The sequence below is a fragment of the Diorhabda sublineata genome, chromosome X, assembly GCF_026230105.1.
Source record: "Diorhabda sublineata isolate icDioSubl1.1 chromosome X, icDioSubl1.1, whole genome shotgun sequence".
In the NCBI taxonomy this organism is placed as follows: domain Eukaryota; kingdom Metazoa; phylum Arthropoda; class Insecta; order Coleoptera; family Chrysomelidae; genus Diorhabda; species Diorhabda sublineata.
This window is the reverse complement of record NC_079485.1, coordinates 32,304,363-32,317,389: the sequence shown is the minus strand read 5'-3', so window position 1 is coordinate 32,317,389 and position 13,027 is coordinate 32,304,363. Positions and strand designations below refer to the sequence as shown.

Below are 13,027 nucleotides of genomic sequence, written 5' to 3'. Positions count from 1 at the left end.
CAATAAATGAAAACAAGATCTTGAAAGATGATACCGTAGAACTAGCATGGAAAAGATTAAGTACTAATATAAGGACAGCTGCAGAAGAGGCATTAGGCAAACGAAAGGTGAACCTAAACGGAAAGCCCAACACGAAACCATGGTTCACACACGAAATCAAATCACTTGCGGAAGAAAAAAGGAAAGCATATCTTCAATATAGAAGTCAAACAATTACATATGCTGATTACAAAGTCGTGAGGAATAGGACAAATATGGAAATACAAACGATTAAGAGACAATTCTGGGAGAAATACTCATCAGACATGGAAAACGACTTATATGGGGGACAAAAAAAGATCTGGAATATGATAAGGAACATCAAAAGACCAATCAATGAATACATCCACACGAAAACAATAACGTTAAAAGAATGGGAAAGGTATTTCCATGAACTCTACGGTGACATAATAACAAGCCAATCCACAGAACAGAAACAAGAAAATATATCTGAGGAAGGAGAAGACATACAACAACAATTAATATCAAAAGACAAAATTGAAGCAACAATGCGCAAGATGAAAAATAGGAAATCACCAGGGCTGGATAACATTAATAACGAGCTTCTTAAATATGGTGGCAATGAATTAATAGACCAAATGCATGTCAAGTTCAACAAGATATACGACCAGAGAAAAGTACCAGAGGAATGGAAAGTAAGCATAAAGATCCCCGTCATTAAAAAAGGGGAAAAAAAAGATCCAAATAATTATAGAGGGATCAGCCTCCTAAGCACGACTTCAAAATTACTAACAAAAATTATTGCAGAAGAAATCTCAAGTAGCGGCATGAGCGAAGAACAACAGGGATTTAGAAAAAATAGATCAACCATAGACACTATATTCATCTTAAGACAGATTGCCGAAAAGGCCATAGAGTACAATAAAACCGCGTTTATGTGCTTCATAGACTTAACAAAAGCATTTGACAGAGTGAGATTACATGACGTCATTGAGCTACTAAAAAAACGAGGCGTAAACCAAAGGACAATAGACATCATTCGGGACATGAACAACGGAAATAGCACATATGTAAGAGTAAACAACGAACTCTCCAGTAAAATGCCAGTATCAACAGGGATCAGACAAGGAGATAGTCTCAGCCCAATATTCTTCAACATTATAATGGACGAAATCATAAAAGAAGTCAAAACGGAAGGCAGAGGATACAGAATGGGAAAACATGAGTTTAAGATAGTTTGCTACGCTGATGACGCGGTTGTGATATCTGAAGATGAGGATAATCTGCAAAAACTGCTACACAGATTTGAAACAGTTGCAGGAGAATTCAATATGATCATATCGAAACAAAAGACACAATCCTTGACAATAGCGAGAGAACCAAGAAGATGCAAACTGGCAATTTATAATAAAAGCGTAGAACAGGTTATGTCTTTTAAATATTTAGGGGTTAACATCACGAGCAATAGGAACTTGAAACAAGAAGTCAAAACGCAAACAACAGCAGCATCTAGGATATCAGGATTCTTTCGAACCGTGATATGGAGGAATAAATTTTTAAGTATCGAAAGCAAAAGGATATATAAAACTTGTGTCAGACCAGTAATGACGGGCGGAGACTGCAACTACTAAACGGATTCTTAGAACAACCGAGATGAAGACATTACGCTCAATCACAGGGAAAACACTAAGAGACAGAATAAGGAGCAATGAAATCAGAAGAATGTGTGACGTTCCGGATATAGTGAGATGGGCCAGAACTAGAAGAAGAGCATGGAGAGATCATGTCAATAGAATGAACAACGATCGACTGGCGAAAATCGCAAAGGAAGAGAGACCCAATACAAGTAGACCGCCTGGAAGACCACCAAGCGCTGGTATGAGAGCTGGTCCTCGCAGTCACAACTTAGGCTGCCTCTTTGAAAACACAAGACACAGTCTTAAAATAAGAAGAAGAAGAAGAAGAAGACAATAAAATAATTTTTTACTTTATATTGAAATCAGCTTCTTCATTGTTCCTTAGTTCTACTTAATTTTTACTGTATCCTAAATTTATTCTTTTGTCACTAATTTTTGTTAACACATTTTTTTTCACCAGTTCTCTCCATCATTATCACGATCTATGGTTTCTATTTCTTTTTAAGTAGAATATTCCCTTTTTAATTTCATGTTTCACTTATTTTTTGATGGTTTTTCCCAATGTTTTGTGCGTCAAAACGTATTTTTTAGTAATTGGGTCATGATTTGAGATACTGTCTGCAGTTGGAAAATGTAAAGTAAAATATTTTTAGTTCCTGTTTCATGTGAAAGAATGCCAACAAAACCAACTTCAAAGGAATACAACGAAAAATTCAAATGGTTCTATAATAAATTGAGTTAAATCTAAAAAGGAAATGTGAAACAAAGAAAGGTTTAATTTAAATTTATAAAGCTTAAAATTGTCCTGCATAATTTTCGTTATAGTTCTTCCAATATCAATTGCAGATCATAAAAAACCTTGCCGACAATTTCGTTTGGTCTACCAAAGGCGTAGATACCTCATTTCATAAATTCATTATTTTTATAAATATAAATAAAATATGTAATTTAAACAGATGCATTTAATTGTAGTCTTACTTGGACGAGTAAAATGTATCTGCCTGTAAGGGAGTTTGGCTTAAACAGGGTATCAGACGAGCCATTTTTGTACCCCATTCGTCTATTAGAACTTCGGTAATCTTTTATCTGACGCAAATAATCTTGTCGCTATCGAACTATCTTTGACGATCCAGTTTTTTTGTGTTTGAAACCGCATGCTGACAAAACTTGACGCAAACTGGTATAATTGTATTTTCGATAATTTGCTAATTTTTGCTATATTTTTTAAACATTTGAATATATTTGAAATAACTTGCTGTGTTTGTATATCTAAATTATATGTAATTATATAATAATATATAAAAATTAACTTATGAATTAAATAAATCTCACCGAGTCACGCCACTGCTTATCGTAGACTTTCTAGCAGGGATATTTCAAAGAAATTGTGTACATACGCCTTCCGACAGCTTCGGCAAATAGAAATGCATTTATGTTTACGATTCGATGTTTTCATTGCTAAACAGTGAAAATTATAAGTCCATGTGGACTGACGATTTGTTAGATGTTTACCGAATTTTATACAGGGAGTAAACATTGATTGTTCCTCGCATAACTGTGTTCTGCAATTGATATTGGAACAGCTACTCGTATACATCAAAATGTAATTGATTTTAAGGGTGTAAATAGTTATATTGAAGTTTGTTGTGCAAGGATTCCCTAAGTGATCCATATCACTCATTGAGGTCGAATGGATTTCCAAAGAGCGACGATTTTGGAGGTCTACGATGGTAGAAAGTAAAGTACGAATCAACTAAGAAAACGCCACAGGCGTCATCGAATAGTTATCGTCTGCCTCACTTTAAATATTCCCTCTCTGTCGCTTCAGACTGATATACCAGTGGCGTAAATTCTTATTTAAATAAAAATTAATGCATTTCGCAACAAAACATTTATTAGATTAAAAAATACAAAAAAAATATATTTTGAAGATTTAAACATATATTACAGTAGGATATTACACATATATACACTATCTTATAGAAATAGCAACTGTTTATTGCATAGAGGTTTGGTGTGCATGGTGTGTTTATAATAAACGCAGTTTTTGCACAAGTTGAGTGTAATATTTTATCTATGTCGTTAATTAAAAAAAACTTTATTCGCTATCAGAAACTAGAGACGAACATCCTAGTTCATCCTCTAATGAACTATCAGTATCCTCGCTGTTTTTCTCTTCACTTTTTTCCGATGAACCCGTATTAACTGTAAATATTAAGTGATTTAGATTGTGGTCTAAGATGTGCTCTTTTTGTATAAGGTCATTCTCATATTTTTTAACATGTTGGCAAATATTATACCACTCTTGTTCCGATACCTATCAAATTTTTGCCTAGCGAGTGCCTCCGTATCGGACAGTTTAAATGTTGTATTGTGCGCAGCTACCCAATTTTCTACTAAAGCCCAGATTTTTTCGATCGGGTTTAGTTCTGGAGGATAAGGAGGTAAACGTAGTACACGGTGCCCATGTTGTTGTAACAGTTCGTCTAGTTTGTACTTCATGGGGAAGCGAAATTTATTTTCTTGAAAAATGCGGTATAATTCCGGTTTTGTTAGTTTGGGGTCTGCTGGTAATCCATTTTCTGTTAGCCAGTTTAACATTTCTTCTTTCTTAGAAGCCGCCGTAATATTTTTTTATTGTTACATTATGGTATGCTGCGTTGTCTATAACGAGGACGGACCTTTCAGGCAGATTTGGCAACAATTGCTTTTGAACCCATGTCATGAAATTTTGATTATTCATGTCTTTATGGTAATCACCAGTTTTTGTACCTGCAAAAACAAACAAGTATATATAGTAAGTAAATTATAATTCTATTGGTATATGACAAGTAGGTGGTAAGTGCTATGGTTTATCGCAATTTAAATGCAATTGTACAAAAAATATTTCTTCTATTCTGGCTAAGTCTGGTCGACACTGGAATCTAAATATAGATATTGACATTAATTGTTCTTCGGTCTGGCATTTTCTGCCATCTACAAAAAAAATCACTGTAATAGACAACAAGGTTTTAATTATCGTAATTATCGTAATAATGGACAACTTAAAATCAAAATTATTACCTGAAACCAATTTTTGTGAGGAGCCGATTCAATATGCTTACACTTATTGCTTCTGTTAAGATTTCCCGGTCATTAATTTTCCGCAAAACACCTGTAATTTCATCATAATTTAGCATTGCACGTTTGCTCTTTCAAATTGAATAGTAACAACAGTAAACCTCAAACTAAGTAGGTACATGACTTTATAATACTAATAAAAATAATTTCTTACACTTTAACGTAGGAAGTCTCTTCTCCAGTACATAAACATCGTAGATAAGTTCTCTTATAGATTTTATCTGATCTAGCGAGATACGATCCAGTTTTCTTTTTTTAGTGTTTGAAAAGATGTGCTTGGCCCTCCCCACTCAAATTTTTGAGCTTCTTTTGATATCTTCTGAAAAGTAGACTTTGACACCCCAGTAACAGCTAGCATTCTTTCCCTGAAATATCAAAACATTTTAATATTCTAATTTAAAATATGACACTCAATAAGTAGGTGCCTGTATAAAAATGTGTAAACTCCGCATTTCTTCTACCTACTTCTCGAATTAAATCCTGCTACATACCTGTAATTTTTCAAAGGAATAGTAACTTCATCTGCCTCCTTTTTCATGAAATTAATAATAATATTGCTTATGATTTCTCGTCCTTGGCTGCGTATAATAAGACCTTGCTTTCCAACTTTTTTTGCGGACATTATTTAAAACGATTTTGCCCCTAATGTTCAAAAACAGCGTTATCTGTAGAATAAACTATGGCACAGACTAAAAATAAAACCGAACACAATAAATCACACTATCTACTAAACAACGAACAATACTAAATGCTGAATGTCCGATGTTCGGTCGGTTACGCATCTGACCATAAGCGCAAATTATTTATAATATTACCGTACTTTCTTCCTAAGTAAAGGTTTGGCAACATCGAAGAGGGACTCGCAATAGTAAGAGATCCATGGTTGCGCGACGACTTCCCTTCGAATTCTGATTTGGACCATGCGGCAGTCGTGCAGCGTTGCCAGTCTATTTAACACTTGCATTTCTATATAAAAAATACCGAACAATCGTAAAAAACGCCACTGTCACATAAATGGGATGGGCCTAAGAGAGAAGGAAATTATTGCGGACTTTGTCAGTTATGACGCGTCTGGCCTTTTCTTAGCTGATTTGTACTTTATCAATATTGTACTTTTAGAAATCTCAACAACTCTATAAATGTATACAAGCTAGTACTAGATGGAAAACTCAGCAAATCAACAAGCGTGAACAATTTCGCACAAGATAATGAATTCCACCTCGTCTACTGATTTATTACAAATTGATAACCTAATTAAATAAAGTGAATTAGAATGAAGCGATTGGAAAAGATTTTACTAAATGAAAAAACACCGAATTTTCCAAAACATATCGAACTCACATTAGTTTTTAGGAATATTGTATTTTTTAGGTGAGTAAATAATTATAGGGATAATCGTGTGTATTTTTACGCCTGAGGAATAACTGCAACATTCTATAGATTTTAGATAAAGGGCGTTAAAGGTAAAGCCTTAATAATTAAACCGCACTATGAAAAAAATAATTAATCCACACGCAAGCATGCAGTTTTGTAATGCTAAGACGAATGCTGAGGCCGATGTAAAATCGATATCATATTTTATTCAACCGTTAAGGTTTATTAGAAATGTGACCTTTACGTCAGATACCTTATTTCCAATTTTACGCTGGCCACCTACATCAGAATGATAGGTTGCGATTCATTCTCGAATTTTCATCTAAAAGATAAAATAAAAACGATATGCGGTTTGGTGGCAGTGAAAAATGTTCTATTTTTGAGTTGTGTATTTTGTTGAAATTAGGTCAATAACAATAATTGAAAGAACTCTTGAAAATAACCCAGCAGAGAATATATCGAAAATGTGAAAAACAACTAGATGAAACTCAGTTTGATTTTAGAGAAGGATTAGGAACTAGAGAAGCATTTTACGCTATCACAGTACTACTACAGAAGTGCAGAGATTGCAACAAAAATGTATATGTCGGTTTCATTGATTTCCAGAAGGCGTTTGATAAAGTCTAACACGATAAACTTAGATCCAAGCGATATACGATTAATCAAAAATATCTATTACAATCAAACGGCAGTAGTGCGTGTTGAGGACATGGAGACAGACGAAATCGAAATTCAAAAGGGAGTTCGCCAATGCTGCGTTCTTTCTCCACAACTATTCAATCTATATTCTCAGTTTGTATTTCAGAAAGTGGTGGAGGAGGCTCATGACTTAAGATTCGCCGATGATACTGCTTTAATGACTGAGAACGAAGAAGATCTCCAAATCCTTTTAGAGAGATCCAACAGAGAATGTGAAAATATAGGACTCACTATAAATATTGGAAAAACTAAGTAAAAACCAAAATATAAGTATCTTGGTTCATTTATAAACGCTCAAATAGATCCAGACGAAGAAATCATGATCAGAATTGAAATGGATCGAAAGGCGTTTGTCAAATACTTCTCCTAAGAATAAGATTCATGGAATGTTATGTGTGGTCTGTACAAAATGGAAACTTGACCTTGAAAGCTCAAATGATCAAAAAACTTGAGGCATTTGAGATGTGGTTCTATAGACGCATCCTGAAGATAATAATAATTCGTCATCTTGGTTTTCCTGATTTTTTCGAACACTTCTGATGTACCATTCAGAATTGACCGTTCTACGATGCTCTAATGGAATGGTGGCCACATATCCAGTTATTTCGGTGACCTTGTCCTACGAAGTGCTTCGAACAACTTTTGTTGTATTTGATTCGTCTTGACAGACCCATTCGTCGAGTCTTGTAAACGTCTTTGGAAGCACCAAGATTGATATTTTTCAGCATTTCTTTGCACCAACCGACACGAGCTTTTTTTTAATCAATATCAAATTTTGCGATATCCAACAAATAGTTTTGACAGCCAAATATTCATGAATGTATAGGAGTGCGGTTAATGCCCAAGTATCCCACAATCTTATGGTATGTCACACGACGATTTTACAATATCAGTTTACACACAGCAACCGATTTTGGTTGATCTTCACGAAATTCATCCTGTAAAGAAGTGCGACCATGATTGAATTCGAAAAACCAGCGAAACACGATTGCTTGAGATAAGGCTTAATTACAAAATGACGAAGCGAGTTGCTGTTGATTTATGCAAGTCGAATGTCATTTAATCCCTATTTCTGACAAATATGAACGTCTCAAGTATCTGTAAACATCTCAAATACCACACGTGTGACAACACGTTCTGAGTACGTTTATCAAATATAAAACAAAGTTAGGAATGTTAGATTTGACATATATACATCACTGTTGCCATATCTCAAAAGTAGTCCTAGCCCTCGTATTTTTTAGAGACACGAATATAATTATATGAAAATTCATGATACTTTTCAATAAAGAAATATGTCTTCTGAAATTTCTGTTTTGTGATTATAATCAATGTCATGGAACAAATCTCGCGTTCTGTCAGAGTTGATTGATTTTGAAGGTCTACTTTGATTATCCCCACTCGATCCAATTTTGTTACGTCATAAATTACAGAAAGCTTTCATTTTGATTAAATTTACATGGACAATGGTCATATTTACTATTCACTTATATTAAATAATTATTACAATTTATTAAGGTTTTGGTGAAACAGTATATTCTGCAGGTTTTTTCGTGAAAAAGATTTTTATCCTTTACTTATAAAATTCCATATTTTTGTCAATATAGTACCATGTCTTATATTAAAAATTTTTTGAATAAATAAGACCAAGACAAGACTCAACCTAAGTTACTGACATGCATAAGAGCTTCCAGAGGGATTGTATTCATATTTCTTGAGTTCACTTCATATTTTGAGTTGATACATTGTTCCGCTTTAATTTTTTGAGTCCGTTTCTCATGTAGTGCTTATAATTTTATTCAAACTTGAGAAGCTTCTCACATTATAAGTATTCATCTTATAAAATAAATTCATACAAACAAAGCCAAATTATTAATTATTATATTTTGTGTTTATATTTTAGTATAATGTGAGGTAACAACGTGTAATTTATGACGCCTTAGAAGACAGATTTGGTTAGGTAAACCTTCGCATTTTTCGTGGAAGAGTCCTCGCTCAAAACTAACTCTACTTTTCGAAATAATAATATTTATATTAAAGACCACATCCTTTCATAACAGCGAGTTTTTCTCGTCAGTTCTTTTAGTATTATATTAAGATTTATTTTTCACTTTTCAGTTTAGTTTTTTATAAACTATAATTTATACATTTTGTGCAGTAATTAATTTAAATTTAACGTCATATAATTTTGATACCATCTTAATTGCTGTTACGTCACTAAACCTTTTGAAATATATTCTGTAGAAGTTCGTTAAAGAAGTTTGCGATAATGAAAGGTCAAGACTTTTTCAAATGAAATAAAAGGGTTTTCGTTGAATTTTCTTTCGTCCACAACGGGTATTATTTATTATCTCGCTCCCAAATTAGGTATCTCGAGCAAGGTCCTATTCCGAAAAGAAAAGCAGAACAACTGATTTATTATAGTGCATGCAAACTCGGTTTTGAGATCGTAGTTGGATAGTGTAAGAGCAAAGCCAGTGAACACGCATAGTAAAACTAACTACACGAAACATAAATATCTATACCAACTTAACACCTTTACTTTCTAAGCACGGAAATAAGATTTCACAGCAAATTGAAGACATTATTTCTGCTAGACATACTTCAATTAACTCAAAACTCTATCTTATTTTATCTCTATGTCAAGAGGGATCTTGAACTGAATTTCTGGATGGATATTCAACATTACGTTTTGTTTGAAAAGTCAAAAAAAAGAAGAAGAAGCTTACTTAATTTCAAAATTTGTCTATGGTGATGATATATGAAGTTATCCAGTTTAAAAGAGTGTAGAAATACACAAAACATAAACTCAACAGCAAAAAAACCGAACACTTGTATTTAGTCTCATAATTTTTGTTAAATATTTAATATTTTCAATTTATAGTAAGAATTGGTTAATTTATAGGTTATTTGAACAAAATTTGCCAGAAGTGAATAATTTTTATTGATTATTTACAAATAAATACAAAATAAACAAAAAATTATTAGGTTTTCTAAATATTTACATAATTCTAATAGCGGGTATTACTCCGTCTGCTACGATGAAGGGCTCTAACCCTGTGAGGCATCAAATAAATTAAATCAAACAAATTAAATTCTGGACATTCCCGCCAGGAGGATGAGGACGTCTAGCAAGCCTCCCTAAATTATCCCATAAATGCTCTATTGGATTCATATCGGGATATCCTGCAGGCTAGTCCAGAATTGTAATTCCCACTTGCTCCGAGTATTCGGTAACAATTCTGGCGGTGTGTGGATGAGCATTGAAATGAATTGCTCACCAATAAATGGAGCGAATGGGATCACAGCCTCTAGGAGGACTTCCTCGATGTACCTCCAAGCAGTCAGAGCCCCATCTCGTATGAGTCGAGTGAATGACAAATTTGTTCTAAGACTTTTGGTTCATGATCAAGAAGGTATGGAGTCATAGCAACGCTCTCTGCATTCTCATTCCCTGGTATGACTTGGTGGTCTGGAAACCACATTAGGGTTACTTTGTTTTTGTTAGCTAGCTTTGAATAGCTTTGAAGAGCTTCAAGACCGCTTGGCTATCTTAGAGAATGTAGATGTGCTTTTTAGAGAGGTTTCTATCCGAGCTGATATGTCTATTGCTAGCAACATTGCCTTAAAAAGGTGAGTGATGTTTCTAGAGGTATGGAAAGCTAGTATTTTGGTCCAGAAAAGGCCAGTCTAGCTCCTTATACTAACTTCGAACCGTCTGTGCACTTCATTAATTAAGTAAGTTATACAGGGTGTCCCACGATGACTAAAAACCATCTGTATATGGCAAAATACTTATAATTAAATCATGAAAATTTCTACGTTTGGGTTTTCGGATACGATCTTTTTAACTAAAATATTTTCAAAGATGGCCGAATTCCGGTTCTACTGTAACTTTGTTATTTTGAATAGAATATAGTATATCAATAGATTTTTGAAATCTACGTGAAATTTTAGTATACTTTTGTCTGGAAACTTTCTTCGAAAAATACATACTTTTTGAGTTATTAATTTTTTTGTAAACCTTTATAAATTATTTTTTTATGAGCATACCCTTAAAGACATAAAAATAGTTTCTATTTGGTTGCTTTTAGCAAGGTCAGACTTATTTGAATCTATGTTGAAAAATTTTTTATTTTATACAGGGTGTGTATAAAAAGTGTTCAAAGTTTAACTTCATAAATATCAAATTTCTCTATTTTTTCAATAGAACCACCCGGTTTTTTCTATTCTAATGAATTCAGGGGTAAAAAATAAGGTAAATTCATGTATAATTTCCTATACCCAAAACTCACAGTTATCCAGATATTAAATGTTTTCTGTAAATTTTTTACAGATGCAGGTGTGGTTTGTGAAGTTAAGCTTTGTACACTCAAAAAGTTATCAGACAGAAGTATACTAAAATTTCACGTAGATTTCAAAAATCTATTAATATAGAGGGTGTTCTATTTAAAATAACGAAGGGATAAAATGGTAAACAAAAAATGTACGACGTTATTTTTTGTGACAGATTTATTTAGATAAATAAAATGCATAATGTTATCACAAAAAGTACATCAGTCTGTTTTCAAAAAATAAAAGATTTAAATTTAGATGTATAAAATGAAGAATGAATATTGAAGTATTTTGCATTCCTCGCTTCGAAATATTATGATTTATATAATACATTACATTAGGTAAACTAATTATTAAAATAGACTTGTTCTATGAAAATTTTTATTTTTTTTTGATAGTTCCCCAAAAGTACATATTATAAATAAAAGTATTTTAAGGAGATGTTAATGTCTCAGATAAAACGTAGTTATAAATCCGGGTGTACTGTTAGTTTCGGAGGCGACAACATAGGTGGTGTTAATAAAACATTTGTAAGAGTATTAGGAGGAAGTGTAGCAGTATTTGAAGTGTTTAATAAACTATTCCGACCTTTCTGACAGCATCTCATTCGACCTTCAATGTAGTTTTGTAAAACGTATACAAATGGATCTGTTAAAAAATATATGCATAGCAAAGCATCAGCAAATTTTTCAAATGCTGTTGGTTTCGAATTTTTCGTAGTTTCTAATATTTGTGCCACTGGTACAGAAACCTGGAAGAGGAAACAGAGAAGAGGTTAGTTATAGAGAATAAAGAATAGAAAAGTGTTTTAATGAAAGTAGTGCGAATAAATGATATGAAAATATAATCATTTCAAGTCTACCCATTCTTCTATAAAATCTTTGTCGAAATAAACTGCAATTCCACAACGTCATCCTTATTTAAATTTCTCCTTTAATGTATGTTCAACCTTATATAACATTGTACGTAGCTCTCGATTGATTTGAACTCTATTAAAAATATTTCGCGATAAACTAATATTTATAATGAAATTGAGGGAAACAATTATAACACCTAGTATAATTTAATTCGGTTTGCTTTTATTTGTTGTTATCTACTTAAATTCTTAGTATTTCTCATCAAATCACATAGAATAAGTCAAAAAACTATTCAATTCAAATTATATTTCGGAAGTTTTGGAATGTACTTAATGGTTCATACATCTCGTAGAGAGGCCGAAAAGTAGAAAGTTAGTATTTTATTCCTTGCTTTTAACTAAAATTAGCAAACATAAAATATTTATCTATATACAAGGTTTCTATAAATACAGGGTATTTCAAAAAAGGTGATTCCGTCTCTAGGATAGATAGAAAACTGAAAAATATTTGGGGTTTGTTCGGTAAAAAATTTTCGTATCGCCATCCGTATTCAAGATTGAAGAAAAACAAATTTGCCGCAACTATTGGCAACACTGTATTGATGTTTGTTTTAATGTCTGACTCTCATAGAGGGCGCTAGTTACACGGTTCGTAACAATGAGTGTTGAACATAACTTTGAAAAAGAAGATCCCATACTGATTAGACTGGATTTTTGTGAAACGTATCCGTTTTATCGATGGCGTCTCATTTACGTGACAAAAAACTTTCAATCCACACAAAGCTTACTAATTAATAATAATAATTAATAATTTTATTGATAGTTCACATTAATATCGGTTATTATTTCTCTTAAATTTGGAAAAAAAACTCAATTTCGCCTTGTAGGAATGATATGTCCGAAGAGGGCGAGTTATTTACAGAAAAATTTGCATAATATTTGATACGGGTAATCACCTTCATGATTTTAGAAATACCCTGTATATATATATATATATATATATATA

At 32.8% G+C, this 13,027-nt stretch overlaps 1 long non-coding RNA gene across 1 annotated transcript; it reads right to left on the bottom strand.

Moving 5' to 3' along the window:
- Positions 1-3,513: 3,513 nt before the first annotated feature.
- On the bottom strand, positions 3,514-5,506 carry LOC130451196 (uncharacterized). Its single transcript, XR_008910692.1, has 4 exons — positions 5,249-5,506; positions 4,912-5,122; positions 4,701-4,791; positions 3,514-4,613 (listed from the first exon to the last, which is right to left on the bottom strand). It is a non-coding gene; the product is annotated as an uncharacterized LOC130451196 (long non-coding RNA).
- Between the last annotated feature and the right edge of the window lie 7,521 nt (positions 5,507-13,027).